This window comes from Notolepis coatsorum (genome assembly GCF_963971535.1).
Source record: "Notolepis coatsorum genome assembly, chromosome: 15".
In the NCBI taxonomy this organism is placed as follows: domain Eukaryota; kingdom Metazoa; phylum Chordata; class Actinopteri; order Aulopiformes; family Paralepididae; genus Notolepis; species Notolepis coatsorum.
Window position 1 is genome coordinate 95,246,644 of NC_140179.1, and position 12,343 is coordinate 95,258,986.

General features: G+C 39.9%; 1 protein-coding gene across 1 annotated transcript in view; it reads left to right on the forward strand.

The window, feature by feature from the left end:
• Positions 1-890, forward strand: part of cpsf6 (cleavage and polyadenylation specific factor 6) — a 47,582-nt gene extending 46,692 nt beyond the window's left edge. The window contains 1 exon segment of the mRNA XM_084330074.1: positions 226-890. The gene's annotated coding sequence lies outside the window, so the exon portion shown is untranslated.
• Positions 891-12,343: the final 11,453 nt, after the last annotated feature.

Genomic DNA, 12,343 nt, shown 5'->3' on the forward strand with positions numbered 1-12,343 from the left:
GAAAAAAGGGACGCTTATCGATCAGCGACATCATTGGGAAAATGGGTGTAGACTTCCAAAGATCCCAACTGTCCCTTCGGGCTCACCTTCCTGGGACTGGTCCCCGGCAACCTGGTACCGTTTTAAGAAGCCCCGGCCTGTTGGGTTTATGGTACAACAAGAAAAGAGTGTTTATTGTTGGGCTGCCTCGAAACCAAACTCCACCCTCCGTTTGACACCTTTCAGCTAACGAAGGGCAAGGGAGGGAAGAGGAAAAGGAAGGAAGGAACTCTGCGCGACACCGACACCACCCGGCACTTCGCTCTGCTCCGTATTGGCTGGAATGGAACACACAGTCAACCACGTCCATCATCCATCCCCTCGACTTCTCCTCCTATCTGTCTCTCCGTCTGTTTGCCTGACTAGGAGTGATTGGACGGGAGCCCCTCAGCTGTGTAAGGCTATGTTAAGAGAGTTGTCTAAAACATCTATACTCAAGGTTAACTAAAGAGAGAGAGAACTTTCCAACACGCTTTTATTTTTCCGATGTTTTATTTGATATAAAAAAAATCCGCGTGGTGGGCATCTGCGATTTTCTCGCAAAGTAACTATAAAATCCCCCGAGATCTCGATCTAAAAAAAAAGAAAAGACACGCGTGCACACACCAACCTCTGGGTTGTCATCCTGTCGTTTTTTTGACTTGCTATAACGTGTACATTTGTCAGTTTAGGAGTTGTTTTTATAGGGAAGCCTCATTTTTGGTTGTATCATTTTTATTTTATTTTCTTCTTTCCCCAGTGTCCAGTTTTATTATTTTTTTTCTCGGTTAGAATAATGTTTGTAAATGTCTTTCTGCTTTTTGATGATTAAAAACTAGATCGTGTTGTAATAAAATGTTTACCGAGGTCCACATACTTCACATTGTGAATTTCTCTCTACATGCTTCTCGCTCATTTATATTAAATGTGTATCCACTGCAAACTTTTTTTTCATTTTTTATTTTTATTTTTTATAATTGTCAACATGTAGGGGTGTATTATCATTTAGCTGTACCGGCAAGTTGCTATTGGTTCTATTTTAGTTCGCTGTTGACCAAATTTCAGCACTATTGACCTAACTTTGCTTTTTGAAGTTTATTTTTTTCTAATTTATTTTATTTTTTATGTTTTTCTTTCCTTCTGATTGAAATGAATTTGGACACTTTAAATTATATGTAACAACCTGGATTCTAGACTGATTCGTGGTTCATAAAGATATTATTTAGTTTTTTGTGCCAAAATCTGTTAATCTATAATTGATTATCCACCTCAAATGTGGCTATGTAGGATTGGAAACATACTTGAAAACAGAATTTCCATGTAAATTGTTTGAATGTGATTTTTAATGCTCGATTCTTGGGAAGTTGCTTTCAAAAGCCCCTTGCCCAGATCATTCTCAGGAAGTTGATTTGAAAAGCCTTTTGCCCAGATCATTCCCAAAACAAATGTCTTAATTTCATGTTTTTGTTTTCACTTTTTGTTTTTATTTTATTAATTAGAAATGCATGCATTCTTATAGTTCTTGGAAAGTCTGCATTCTCGTGGAAGCAACGGCACAATTGTTTAAAAGCCGTGCAATTTGGTTAATTACGAAAATAACATTCATATTTTTACACATTTTAAGGAACAAGTTGGTGGTAATTTGTACTCCTGTTGTGCCAACATAACTGTTCAATGGCTATCAGGCCTTTATCTTCTACCCTCCTCACGCCGTTGAGTGCAGAGCAAATTAAAATTGTAATCTAATATTCTACGGCACAAAAGCAGCACAACCATGGCGTTGGTCAAGCATTCCTCTGTAAAATAATGAACCAATCCACTGACAAGACTGCCACTGAATACAGAGGTCATGTGTTTTCTCTGGCTATGCAAGTAACCAGTCTCTTTAGTAGATGTGAAGCACCTCTATGACCGGCAAAGTCACTAACTCACTCAGTCATTCTTTCAGTCTCACACTGGGAGACTAGTGGCGTCCCACACAAGAATTCGGTCGTCTTCAATGTCAATCACACTTCCACGCAACAGCGACACCGGTTACTTTGAGCTAGCTGTCCTTGTGGGAAAACATTAGGTTGAACACATCACTTTTTACGAACATTCTGGGCTGTGTTTATACGGTAGCACAGTTTTTCCATTTGTACAAAACCAGGTATTTTAAGGTATTTTATACTGTAGCTACATTTGCAAAGTATTTGGAGGAGAGAGAAGGGGCTCACCTACGGTATGTGTAGTTATCTTCAGGGTGCAACCGCTTTGATTGCGCACTAAGTATTTAATTTAATGACATTCATAGTTGTGTTTATACTGTAGCTACGTTAGCTAAGTGTTTGAAGTTACTGACGTTCTGAGTCATGTTTTGCTAGTTTAATCTATATGAGAATGATTAGCATCTATGACTCGCTGTCCTTGAATGGTATACAGCTGTCCATCACAGGTGTATTTCATGACCTAAAATTTACAAAGCGATTCAATTGGTCCAAAAAAATTTTTTGTACAAAACGTGATGAATTCTTGGTTTTCAAAAATGTTCCAAATATATTTGCGGAACCTGGAAAAACATGTGACTTCTCTGTTCTATGGTAGACCATGCAACACACCTTAAACTGAACAGTTGTCGCAGGGAAATATACCAGTCTATTAACATTTGAAACACCCAACAAATCCAGCTATTAATTTTCTTGTTTAGCATACTAAATGCATTGGTTAAGTAGATATGTGTATTATAGTTTAAGTTAGGGGAATTAATGAGGATTGTGATGTCACCAGACCCTGAACTCTGGCTTTATATAAAGTCTCATTATACCTCTCCCAGTTCAGCCTCTCATGACATCACTTTCCTGCCTTGGAGCGCCGGGGGTCACCTTGTCTTACCCTACAGGCCTAGGAGGAGATATTGGGGAGAGGACGGCGATGTCACCAGACCCTGAACTTCGGGTTTCTAAAGTTGCATTCTACCCACACCCCTCCTTATTTCAGCCTTTCATGACATCACCGTCCTGTCCTTTAGATCTGAAAACTTTTTGTGATCAAAACAGCCATTTTGGTGAACGAGAGGTGATGTTAGGGGCTAACTCAAATCAGTCAATGTTTTTCTGTTTGTTAAAGGGAAATACCATTTAGTTTAAGAATTCACATCTGTAAATCTGCTTTGTGGCGTTATAGTGTCGATCTGGTTATGCACTCTTGTCGTCGGGAAGTGATCCTGAACGCTCCAACAGACGTACTCATTCTCTCTCATGACTAGGGCTGTAACAATGCATCGATCCTAAGGGGACGATTCAACTGCATCCATTTGAAAATGTTAGAATTTATTTTTATTTAAAAAAAAAAAAAAATTATAGGTCGCTTTTTTTATTGATCTATAGTCCATTCATGCTGAGTGAATCAGTTCCCCCAGCCACATAATTATGTATATTCCAAATGTTTGGGGAAATTAACTGATCGAATTTTTTTTTACTTGAATCGTGGTAAAATGAAGAGATTTCATGATGCATTGAATCATTGCCTGAAGAATCATAATCGAATCGTTGTGGGGTCAAATATTTACACCCCTAATGACAGAAAAGCTTGTTTTCTAGCAACGTAATGTCTGAATTCTGAAATTGAGTGGTATACCCCTTTCAACAGCCGGTAGCTCTCTCTTCAGTGTCTGTCCTACTTGCTGCTGCCTGCCTGCCACACTTTGGTAATGGATTCTCAAGTGAGTACAACGCGACTAGAGAGTCGATCAGTGAAACTAGGCCTTTACTATCAAATGGCTATTATGCGATGTTTTTGTAGATTCAATTGTGAGGGGTTTCAGATCTTGCATTTCCAATCAAGGTATGCATTTGTCAGCAGGATGTATGCTATTCCCAATGGGGAAACATTAACATCAGGGTTAATGAAAACATTACGCTTGTTTTTAAATGCAGAAGTGCTCAGATTTTTTTGGCCAGGTTTAACTTTAGCTCACGGGTCTCAGGTTTATTAGAGAACAACCTCAGGTTTGTCAAGTCTGAAACCACCTGTTTTTTAATGCACTGAAGGATGTCATTGCCGGTATTATAGCAATTGAGAGAATAATTTATTAGTATGTTTGACGGGGTAAAATATTCATGTCTGGTTTATGTCTGAATATATTTGAGAAAACGGTTCCATCGGCTTCAATAGTGGATTTGAGTCTTTAAAGCAGTTTGTTTCCTCATCGCATACAGATGAGCAATTTCATCTTGTGGCTCGAACGGTCCTTATTTTTCCAGTACTTGCAAATAGAAGAATGAGGTCTATGAAAATTGTGTTTGCTGCGACTTACCTTTCCACTACACATCTTGTTGTACTCTCGTATCCCAAGTTACACCTTGGGGAGAAAATGGATCTCTCGTCCCGTTTTTATCAAGTTTGTATAAAAGTGTTAGCCTGTGAGCGTAAACACACCTTTCATACGCAGGGTCCGGAAACCCCCTTTTACCTCATGTCATGTTTTAAGGAAATGAACCAATTTTTTATTAAACGGTGCACTGAGCTGTTCTGAATGTACAATAAAAATGTACTGTATGTCTTATCAAAGTCTCCCCTGCCCTAATGATGATGAATAGACATGTGCATTAGAGCACATGGTACTCGAATTGTTATGACCAATTAAGTGAATATTGAGAGTTTTTAAATCAGTTTGTATGTATTATACATATTGAACACAGTGTGTGTATTATTGTTCAGGTTGAATTCAATACACCTTTCTTACCAGAAAAAACTCATTCCTAACGGACCTTTTTTGCTGATTGGATCACTTGATTATATGTTTGAATAGTTGGATTTATACTAGTAAATAGTTTTGTGGGCACATAGAATGTCCATTCCCTGATTCGATTGAGTCATGGTGCTGGTTTTGGAGAAACTACAATAATGGAGTAGTGGTTCTCAACCTTATTGGTTCGCGAGTCGACCCCTAAAAACAGGGACGCCTTGCAACCTCCAGACATAGTCGATCATAGACGGAGTGGTGACGTAAAATAATGATTGGAGGATGGCTTTAAACTTGATCTATGACAAAGATTATGAACAAAGTATCACCAAAACCACCCCTTGGGTTGAGAACCACTGATCTAGGGCCTGTTTGTTCTTCTCTCGCTACTCCACAGCTCTGAAAGGTAAGTGTTTTGAGCTCCAGCGATGCTGAAGATCAGTGTGGTCAGCGAGGAGGTGAGTACTATAGATATACTATACTATAGGACCTATAGGTCACAGAGGAGGAGTATATCATTTAATATAACATTTAAAGGGTAATTTCTGAGATTTATTTACCACTGGCTCTACTTCCTACTTAATGTTGTCAATCGGTGAAGTCCATGCTGTTCTTCATATTGCATACTAATTGGACACAGAACTTAATGCAAAGTCGATGGGGCCACACTAGTATGTACAAGAAGAATGGAAGAATCACAGAAACCTACTTGAGCTGCACTGTTTACTTCTGGGCTTGTACAGATTGGAGTGTGGCCCCATTGACGAGTAGGAAATAGGGCTAGGGGTCCAAAATTATGAATTTGCCATTTAAATTACTTTTGTTAAATGACTGATAAAATAGTATTAATTTTGTAATTGAGTGCAAATTTGTTGGTTGTAAAGACGAAATATTGACCATTAGTCACAATAGATTTACATGGATATTTCCTGCCAGGTTGAGAGCCAGGCCGGACTACTGGGACAGTGCCGTCTTTACTGGTATTTAAATGATAGTAAGGCCTGATAGATGAGAAAACTCTTACTACCCACAAAAAACACTGTTGAAGAGGACAATCCAGGCTGGAGAAAATGACTGCTCTACACTGACATGAAACCATTCTTCCAGTATGATTTAATGCTGTGTCCAATGCAAGTCTGCACTGGGAACCTTTACAATCCTCCCAACGTTAAACTACAGGGAGGAGGTGTCGTCCCCAGAGCCTGAAGTGCAGACAAACTACTGGTTCTATAACCCACAGAGTTCCATTATGTCCCTAAGTGCACAGTTCAGCCTCCTGTGACATCACTGTCCCCTCCGCGTCTATTCGAATGGCAACCGGTTCGCGTTTTGCGCTCTGATTGGCCACTGCTGTTTCTGGTCGCACCAATCGTGTGACGGCAAGTTCTTTCGTCGGTTAAGCTTAGGCGCTCTTTTGAAGTTGGTTAAGGTTAGAGTTTGTCTTAGAGCATGGCGATAGAACACCAGCCCTGATTCCAAACTCTAACCGTAACCAACTTCGAAAGAGTCGCCTAAGCTTAACCAGTGATAAACTAGGCGTTAGGTAGTTTGCTGCTGGTCGAGGCGGAAATGGGCACGTCACGCGATTGGGCGCACATGTCACATGACCAGAAACGTCAGTGGCCAATCAGATTAGCAAAACGCATGAACTGGTTGCCTTTCGAATAGACGTGTCCCCTCCATCTTCCCCGTCGCACCTGTAATGAACAAGGGCACTAAAAATAAAAAAAATTTATTCATGATCTTGGTTTCCCATTTTCTTTTATGTTTAATTGGCTCTATACATTTTCGTCATGTTCTGTTATCAGTGGCTCTCAGTTCCTTTAACTGATGCATGTTAGGCTGTTGATCCCCATTATGATTACTGGTAGTTGTCTCAGGGACCTCATCTGAGAAGATGTTTGGCGTTCGATATGACTGAGAATTTCATAGCTGTCTACTGTTCAGACAGCAGTGGAGACGTGAAACATGGTCTTTCAGTCTCATCGGGCTAACTTCTTGTGAATGAAATGGTGTTATTTCACTATACCCCATTCTTCTGGGGACACTGGAACACCCTCAGGGACCCCTGGGGGTCCCCTGCCCTTGTGTTAAGTACCACTGATTATTATTATACAAAAGGACCACTAAATATCTAGGCCTGTATTTCTCTTACTTATGAGTGTGTATATAGCCATGTGACCTGACCTGTAGTCCTATTAGAAGTGTGATGAATATAGGCCCTGTTTTGATCTTTTTCTAGTTGGTGGACATGGCCATCAACGATCGCCGTGTCGGAAGCGATCCAAATCAACATTTATTTTGCCTAGATCTATGACAAAGATCTGATTTTCTTTCAGTGAAATCAGATTTAATATAAATATCTGATCCCTGGCTGTGCGACCACAGCGTGAACTCTTGGATCAGAATTCATGATTTTCTTTTACACATCACACTGCAGAGATAAGTTATCCATATTATTCCATTACATAACCACCAGATATCTCTGTAATCAATGTTCGTTACGGCATTGCACCGTATTGGTATAACACATATCATTAGAGGGGGTATACCGAAGATGAAGGTATATCGTGATGGATGCATAAAATGGATTTGAACTGATATCATTGTCCACGACATATACATATTGTAATTATTTTTTTATGGATATATACATAGTCTATCATTTCAAGTTAATAAAAATAAATCCTTTGCAGCAGTATTAAAAAGTAAAAGAGAATAGACCATATTTAATGAAATGGCACCATGACAACTATCACAAGATAAAGACAAATGTCTGAAAAACGAAATACCATTATACTGTCTAAAACTACGACCTACATAGATGTACTAAGGTGAGTACACTAGTAGAAACTAGTGAGCACCGACTAGATGTCAAATGAAAGGACTAGGGGCAAGTGAGGACCTTGTAGACTAAACCAAAATGATGATATACCTCTTCCGCCAAACAATTACAATTTTCTCAGACCATCTAAGGGTGGGGCCCTTTGATATTTGGCTTGTGTGAGCTAGTGATTGGCAGAAGCCCAAACCCCTGTTGCAATGGTATCATCCACTCTTCAATGGTGTCTCTATACCCAGTGTCAATGCCGCTTGCTGACTCCATTTGGATTGTTATAGTCTTCAACGTTGCCTCTACTCCAGTAGGAGACAATGCTTTCACACGTAATGCTGCTTTGTTTTTGAGAACAGCCTTCTTCACAGGGGTAGCGGTTGATGAGGTATGGCCCTTGCCATTTCGCCAAGAGCTTGCTGTTGGATGAAGGGGGGAGCAACAGGACTTTTTGGCCAGCCTGTAGCTCTTGGTGCCTGGCCTGTTGGTCATACCAGCCTGTAGGTCATGGTGCCTGGCCTGTTGGTCATACCAGCCTGTAGGTCATGGTGCCTGGCCTGTTGGTCATACCAGCCTGTAGGTCATGGTGCCTGGCCTGTTGGTCATACCAGCCTGTAGGTCATGGTGCCTGACCTGTTGGTCATACCAGCCTGTAGGTCATGGTGCCTGGCCTGTTGGTCATACCAGCCTGTAGGTCATGGTGCCTGACCTGTTGGTCATACCAGGCCTTCTGACATTTCTGGGCCTCACGCAGGTCAGACGGTCGCCATGGTAACAAAACAAAATAACGGTTGCTATGGTAACGGTCACCATGGCAACCAAAAAAACGGTCGCCATGGCAACCAAAAATCTTAATCTAAACCTAACTCTTACTGACATGGGCCCCCAAACCTTAACTCAATGGACGCCAAGGGGGCGCCGTTTACCTTCTGGTTAGAACGCCATCACTAATGCAATGGGGAGAATGCCGCGTTTTGCGAGTGCTAAAACTATATTAAAATATTATAGCTATGGATCTAATAAACACGCCGATTGTCAGTGAGTTTCTTCCAGTCAACATGCAAAAAACAAAACTTTTTTCATACATACATTTCCGTTTTATACCGTGGTGAATATGAATATAGTTCCAGAGCGATTCTGTCTAATCTCAAGAAACTCTAGCAAACCGCGCTTCAATGTATTTCCTTCAAAATCATTTGTCGCTTGATTTATGAATCGTTCTGAAAATAACGCTAGATTATCGGTATTATGTGTCCGCACGATACAGAAGCGGGGCTGAAAAATCGCTTCTCCGTGCTTTGGTCGCAGCCAACCGTACGCACACACACATGGTCGTTACAAAAGAAACATCTGATTAACCCAAGATTGGTAACATAGAGCCCTTACCTCACATCTGATGTACTGCAAAAAGATTAATCCAATTCCTGATCGCCATTCCAAATATTGATCACGTTTATTGATCCAACGTTATATGTCCAAAACGCATAATCCACGCTGCTCCCAGTCTCCCCAGGCAATGTGTTATAACGAGACTGCATGCCCGAGAAGGAAAACCTGGACCGGACTTGTTAGATCAGTGTACAGCCCAAGGGGGAGGGATTTCAATGATGTGCAATACCGTCCGGAAGGCATTAGGCGGCGGTATTGGCCTTTTGCGAGCTCAGACCCATTCCCAATGATAACATCAGGCTGGATAGATGAAAAATGAATGGATATAGCGAATAAAAGAAATAACGATTAAAACCCGACTTTTCTCGTGATTGGCGCTCAACGCATGGCGAGTTAACCTGACTTTTTTCGTCATTGGCGCTGACAGTTAATTTAAACCTAACTTGCTGACATGGGGCCCCAAACCTTAATCTAAACCTAATTTACTGACATGGGCCCCTGAACCTTAATCTAAGCCTAACTTGCTGGCATGGGGCCCCAAACCTTCATCTAAACCTAACTTGGATTTAAGTGCCAGCCCCAGATGTTACATCCAGGTGACATCACAAATCAGAAGGTTCTCTCTTTGATTTCTAGCCTTTTAAGAAAGAGTGGTTCTTGTCCTCAAATAATCAACTGAGCTTTACTGGGGCACAGGAATATAATGTGTGAATTCATTCCCCATAGTGATTTACCTTCAGTCAGGATTATGTGATGTCATACTGTTGATCTACATAGGTGATGACAAACAGGTGTGCAGGACTAATGGTCTGCAACCCATGATGCTATGTGGTGTGTAGGATGACCAGAAGGAATTATAATTTTAAAACAACCCTATGTCCGCACTACTCTTAAAGGTTTATGTATTTCAGTTTGTTTCTTTAGTTTCAAATTGTTATTGTATTTTTTATATGGTTGATTGTTCGAGATAAAAGAAACTCAACTCACCAGACACATCAGTTCTGCTTTAGTGTTAAAGGATAAATGACTGCAACGCAGCTGTATTTTTTCAATTATATATTCTGACAAAAAAACATGAGATTTGTTCTTAGCTATGGGTCAGTTGAATGCAGGTTTTTTCTTCTCACCATGAATCAGATTTAGTTCCGAGGGCAGATTGTTTGAATTTCAGTATTGCATATAGCTTGTGGCCTATTGCTAAACCTCCACACTTGTATCTCATCACATACGCAAATATGATTAATCATACTAAATCTTAAAACAATCAGTTATGCAACTCAAGTCATTGTCTAGACTACTAGTACAGTTTTGCATGTTGTCCAGGGGTGCAGGAATAAGGTAGGAGAGTTCCTATAATGGGTCGCCTACCCCTTTAAGAGATGCAGTGCAAGGTGCACCCTGCGGTGTTGGGTGAGGGGGGTTTGTAATTAGTTAACTAAACAATATTTACTATACATGTAATTCTTAAACTTATTATTTTTATGTCATAATCATATATCTAAACAAAACATTTTGAGGCACTGTGAACCAAACGTATGCCAATTACTTCTAGGAACAGAAAATCTATTAAAACAAAATTAAATATATTACAAACACAATTGTATTAATTGTAAACAGTGAAATAGTAACTCTTCAGGTATCTCTCTATATTCAGACAGCGTTCCAAGGACAGTTAGTTTATTCAGTTGTGAAAATACACCAGAGTTTTAAAATGTCCTTCCCCCAAACAACACTGTGCACCTTTAAAACGTAGCAGTAGCCCATCGTCATATGGCAGGTGTTCAATTACCCAGCCTGGGTTCCCAATACAAAAAGGACAATGTATACGACACCTAAATGCATTGTGTAAATCGTTATAATTCTTCTATTATCTTTACAAAACACTTTACACTAGCAGTTTAAAAAAATTACATTTCCAGAAATGTGTTTTCTTTTTTCACCCACTTTTTTTTTTTTCATTTTACAATCATGACCAGAGCTACTGTACATGGTTTTTCTTCCTCTACACCTGTGTGTTGGTTCCCAAAAGCCTGTAAAAGCAGATAAAATATCCAATACGCTTTGTACAATGTTTTGTTGCCATCGTCGTCGTCGTTATAACAGAGCCAAGTCACCACAGACAACAGGACTGGAATCTACCCACTTTTCAATTCAGTTACGTTTTTCAACCAATTTGAAAAACGAAAAAGCTCACATCTAGGGCAATTATGACGACTTATAATTATAGTTATTATGACAAGTTTATGCTCCATATCAATAACCCAGATAATCGTATATGTTGAAGCCGTTGCAGATTTACTTCACAAAATAGCATACCATGTGACCCAGTCTCAGGAGCGTCCAGTGGCGTATACACAACCCATCACTGACATTAGTAATCCATCACTAACATTAGTAATCCATTAGGCCTTTACTGCTTAAAAAGGATACTTTGACATTTTAAATCTTCTACCAGTTGTCTCTTTGTGGGGAAACGTTTCTACATTTATCCTTAAGTTTCCGATGGAATGTTGGCATCGTACTAGCATCCTTCATTGAAAACCACCATGAGGCATAGCTAGCTGATAGCCAACAATGCTATCAGGCCATTTTAAGGAGACAAAAATAAACAAGTGTCTTGGTAGAGAACAATAAAAGTTTCAAATTCAAAATGTCTCGAGTATAACTTTTAAGTGTTACTGAAAATCCATTTAAAAAAAATGACTTTAATGAAGTGACAGACAGCTGAAGGAATTCATTGAGACACAGGAGGCCAGTGCAAAACTCTGCAGCAACCAAGACCACAGAGAGAGAGAGAGATGAATGTGGCGTAAAAAGGTGGAGAGAAAGGGGGAGGTAGAGGAGAAGGGAGGGGGTAGAGAAGAGAGAAAGACAAATGTAGAAGAGAAAAAGAAAAGAGGGAGGTAGAGAAGGAGAGAGACCTCAGCATGAGAGAAGGAGAGAGAGAGAGAGAGACCTCAGCGCAGTATAATGGTACAGAGAAAACCATTTCAATTGTTGGACACATTTCCATCATCACCACATGTAGATAAGTTATTAAATAATAATAGCGATTACATTTTTTTATTATTATTATTATTATCATTATCATTATATATATTTTTTAAGTAAAACAAATGAGGAAGCCTTTACAGAAATCAAGCAAACATGCACAGTATTATTACTCTCTGCCAAGAAAAGTCGTAAAAATCTGTGTATGGTGGTGGTAGTATGTGTGCAAGTATGACTATGTATGTATGTATGTCTGAATACACTTGTAGACAGTATGTATGTATATGAAGATGAGGAGGGAGAGAAGGAGAACAGAGAAAGGAGGACAAGGCGTAGGTGATGGAATGGGGACAGTTGGTGGGGAAGTCTCATTCTTAATTTCCTTTGCA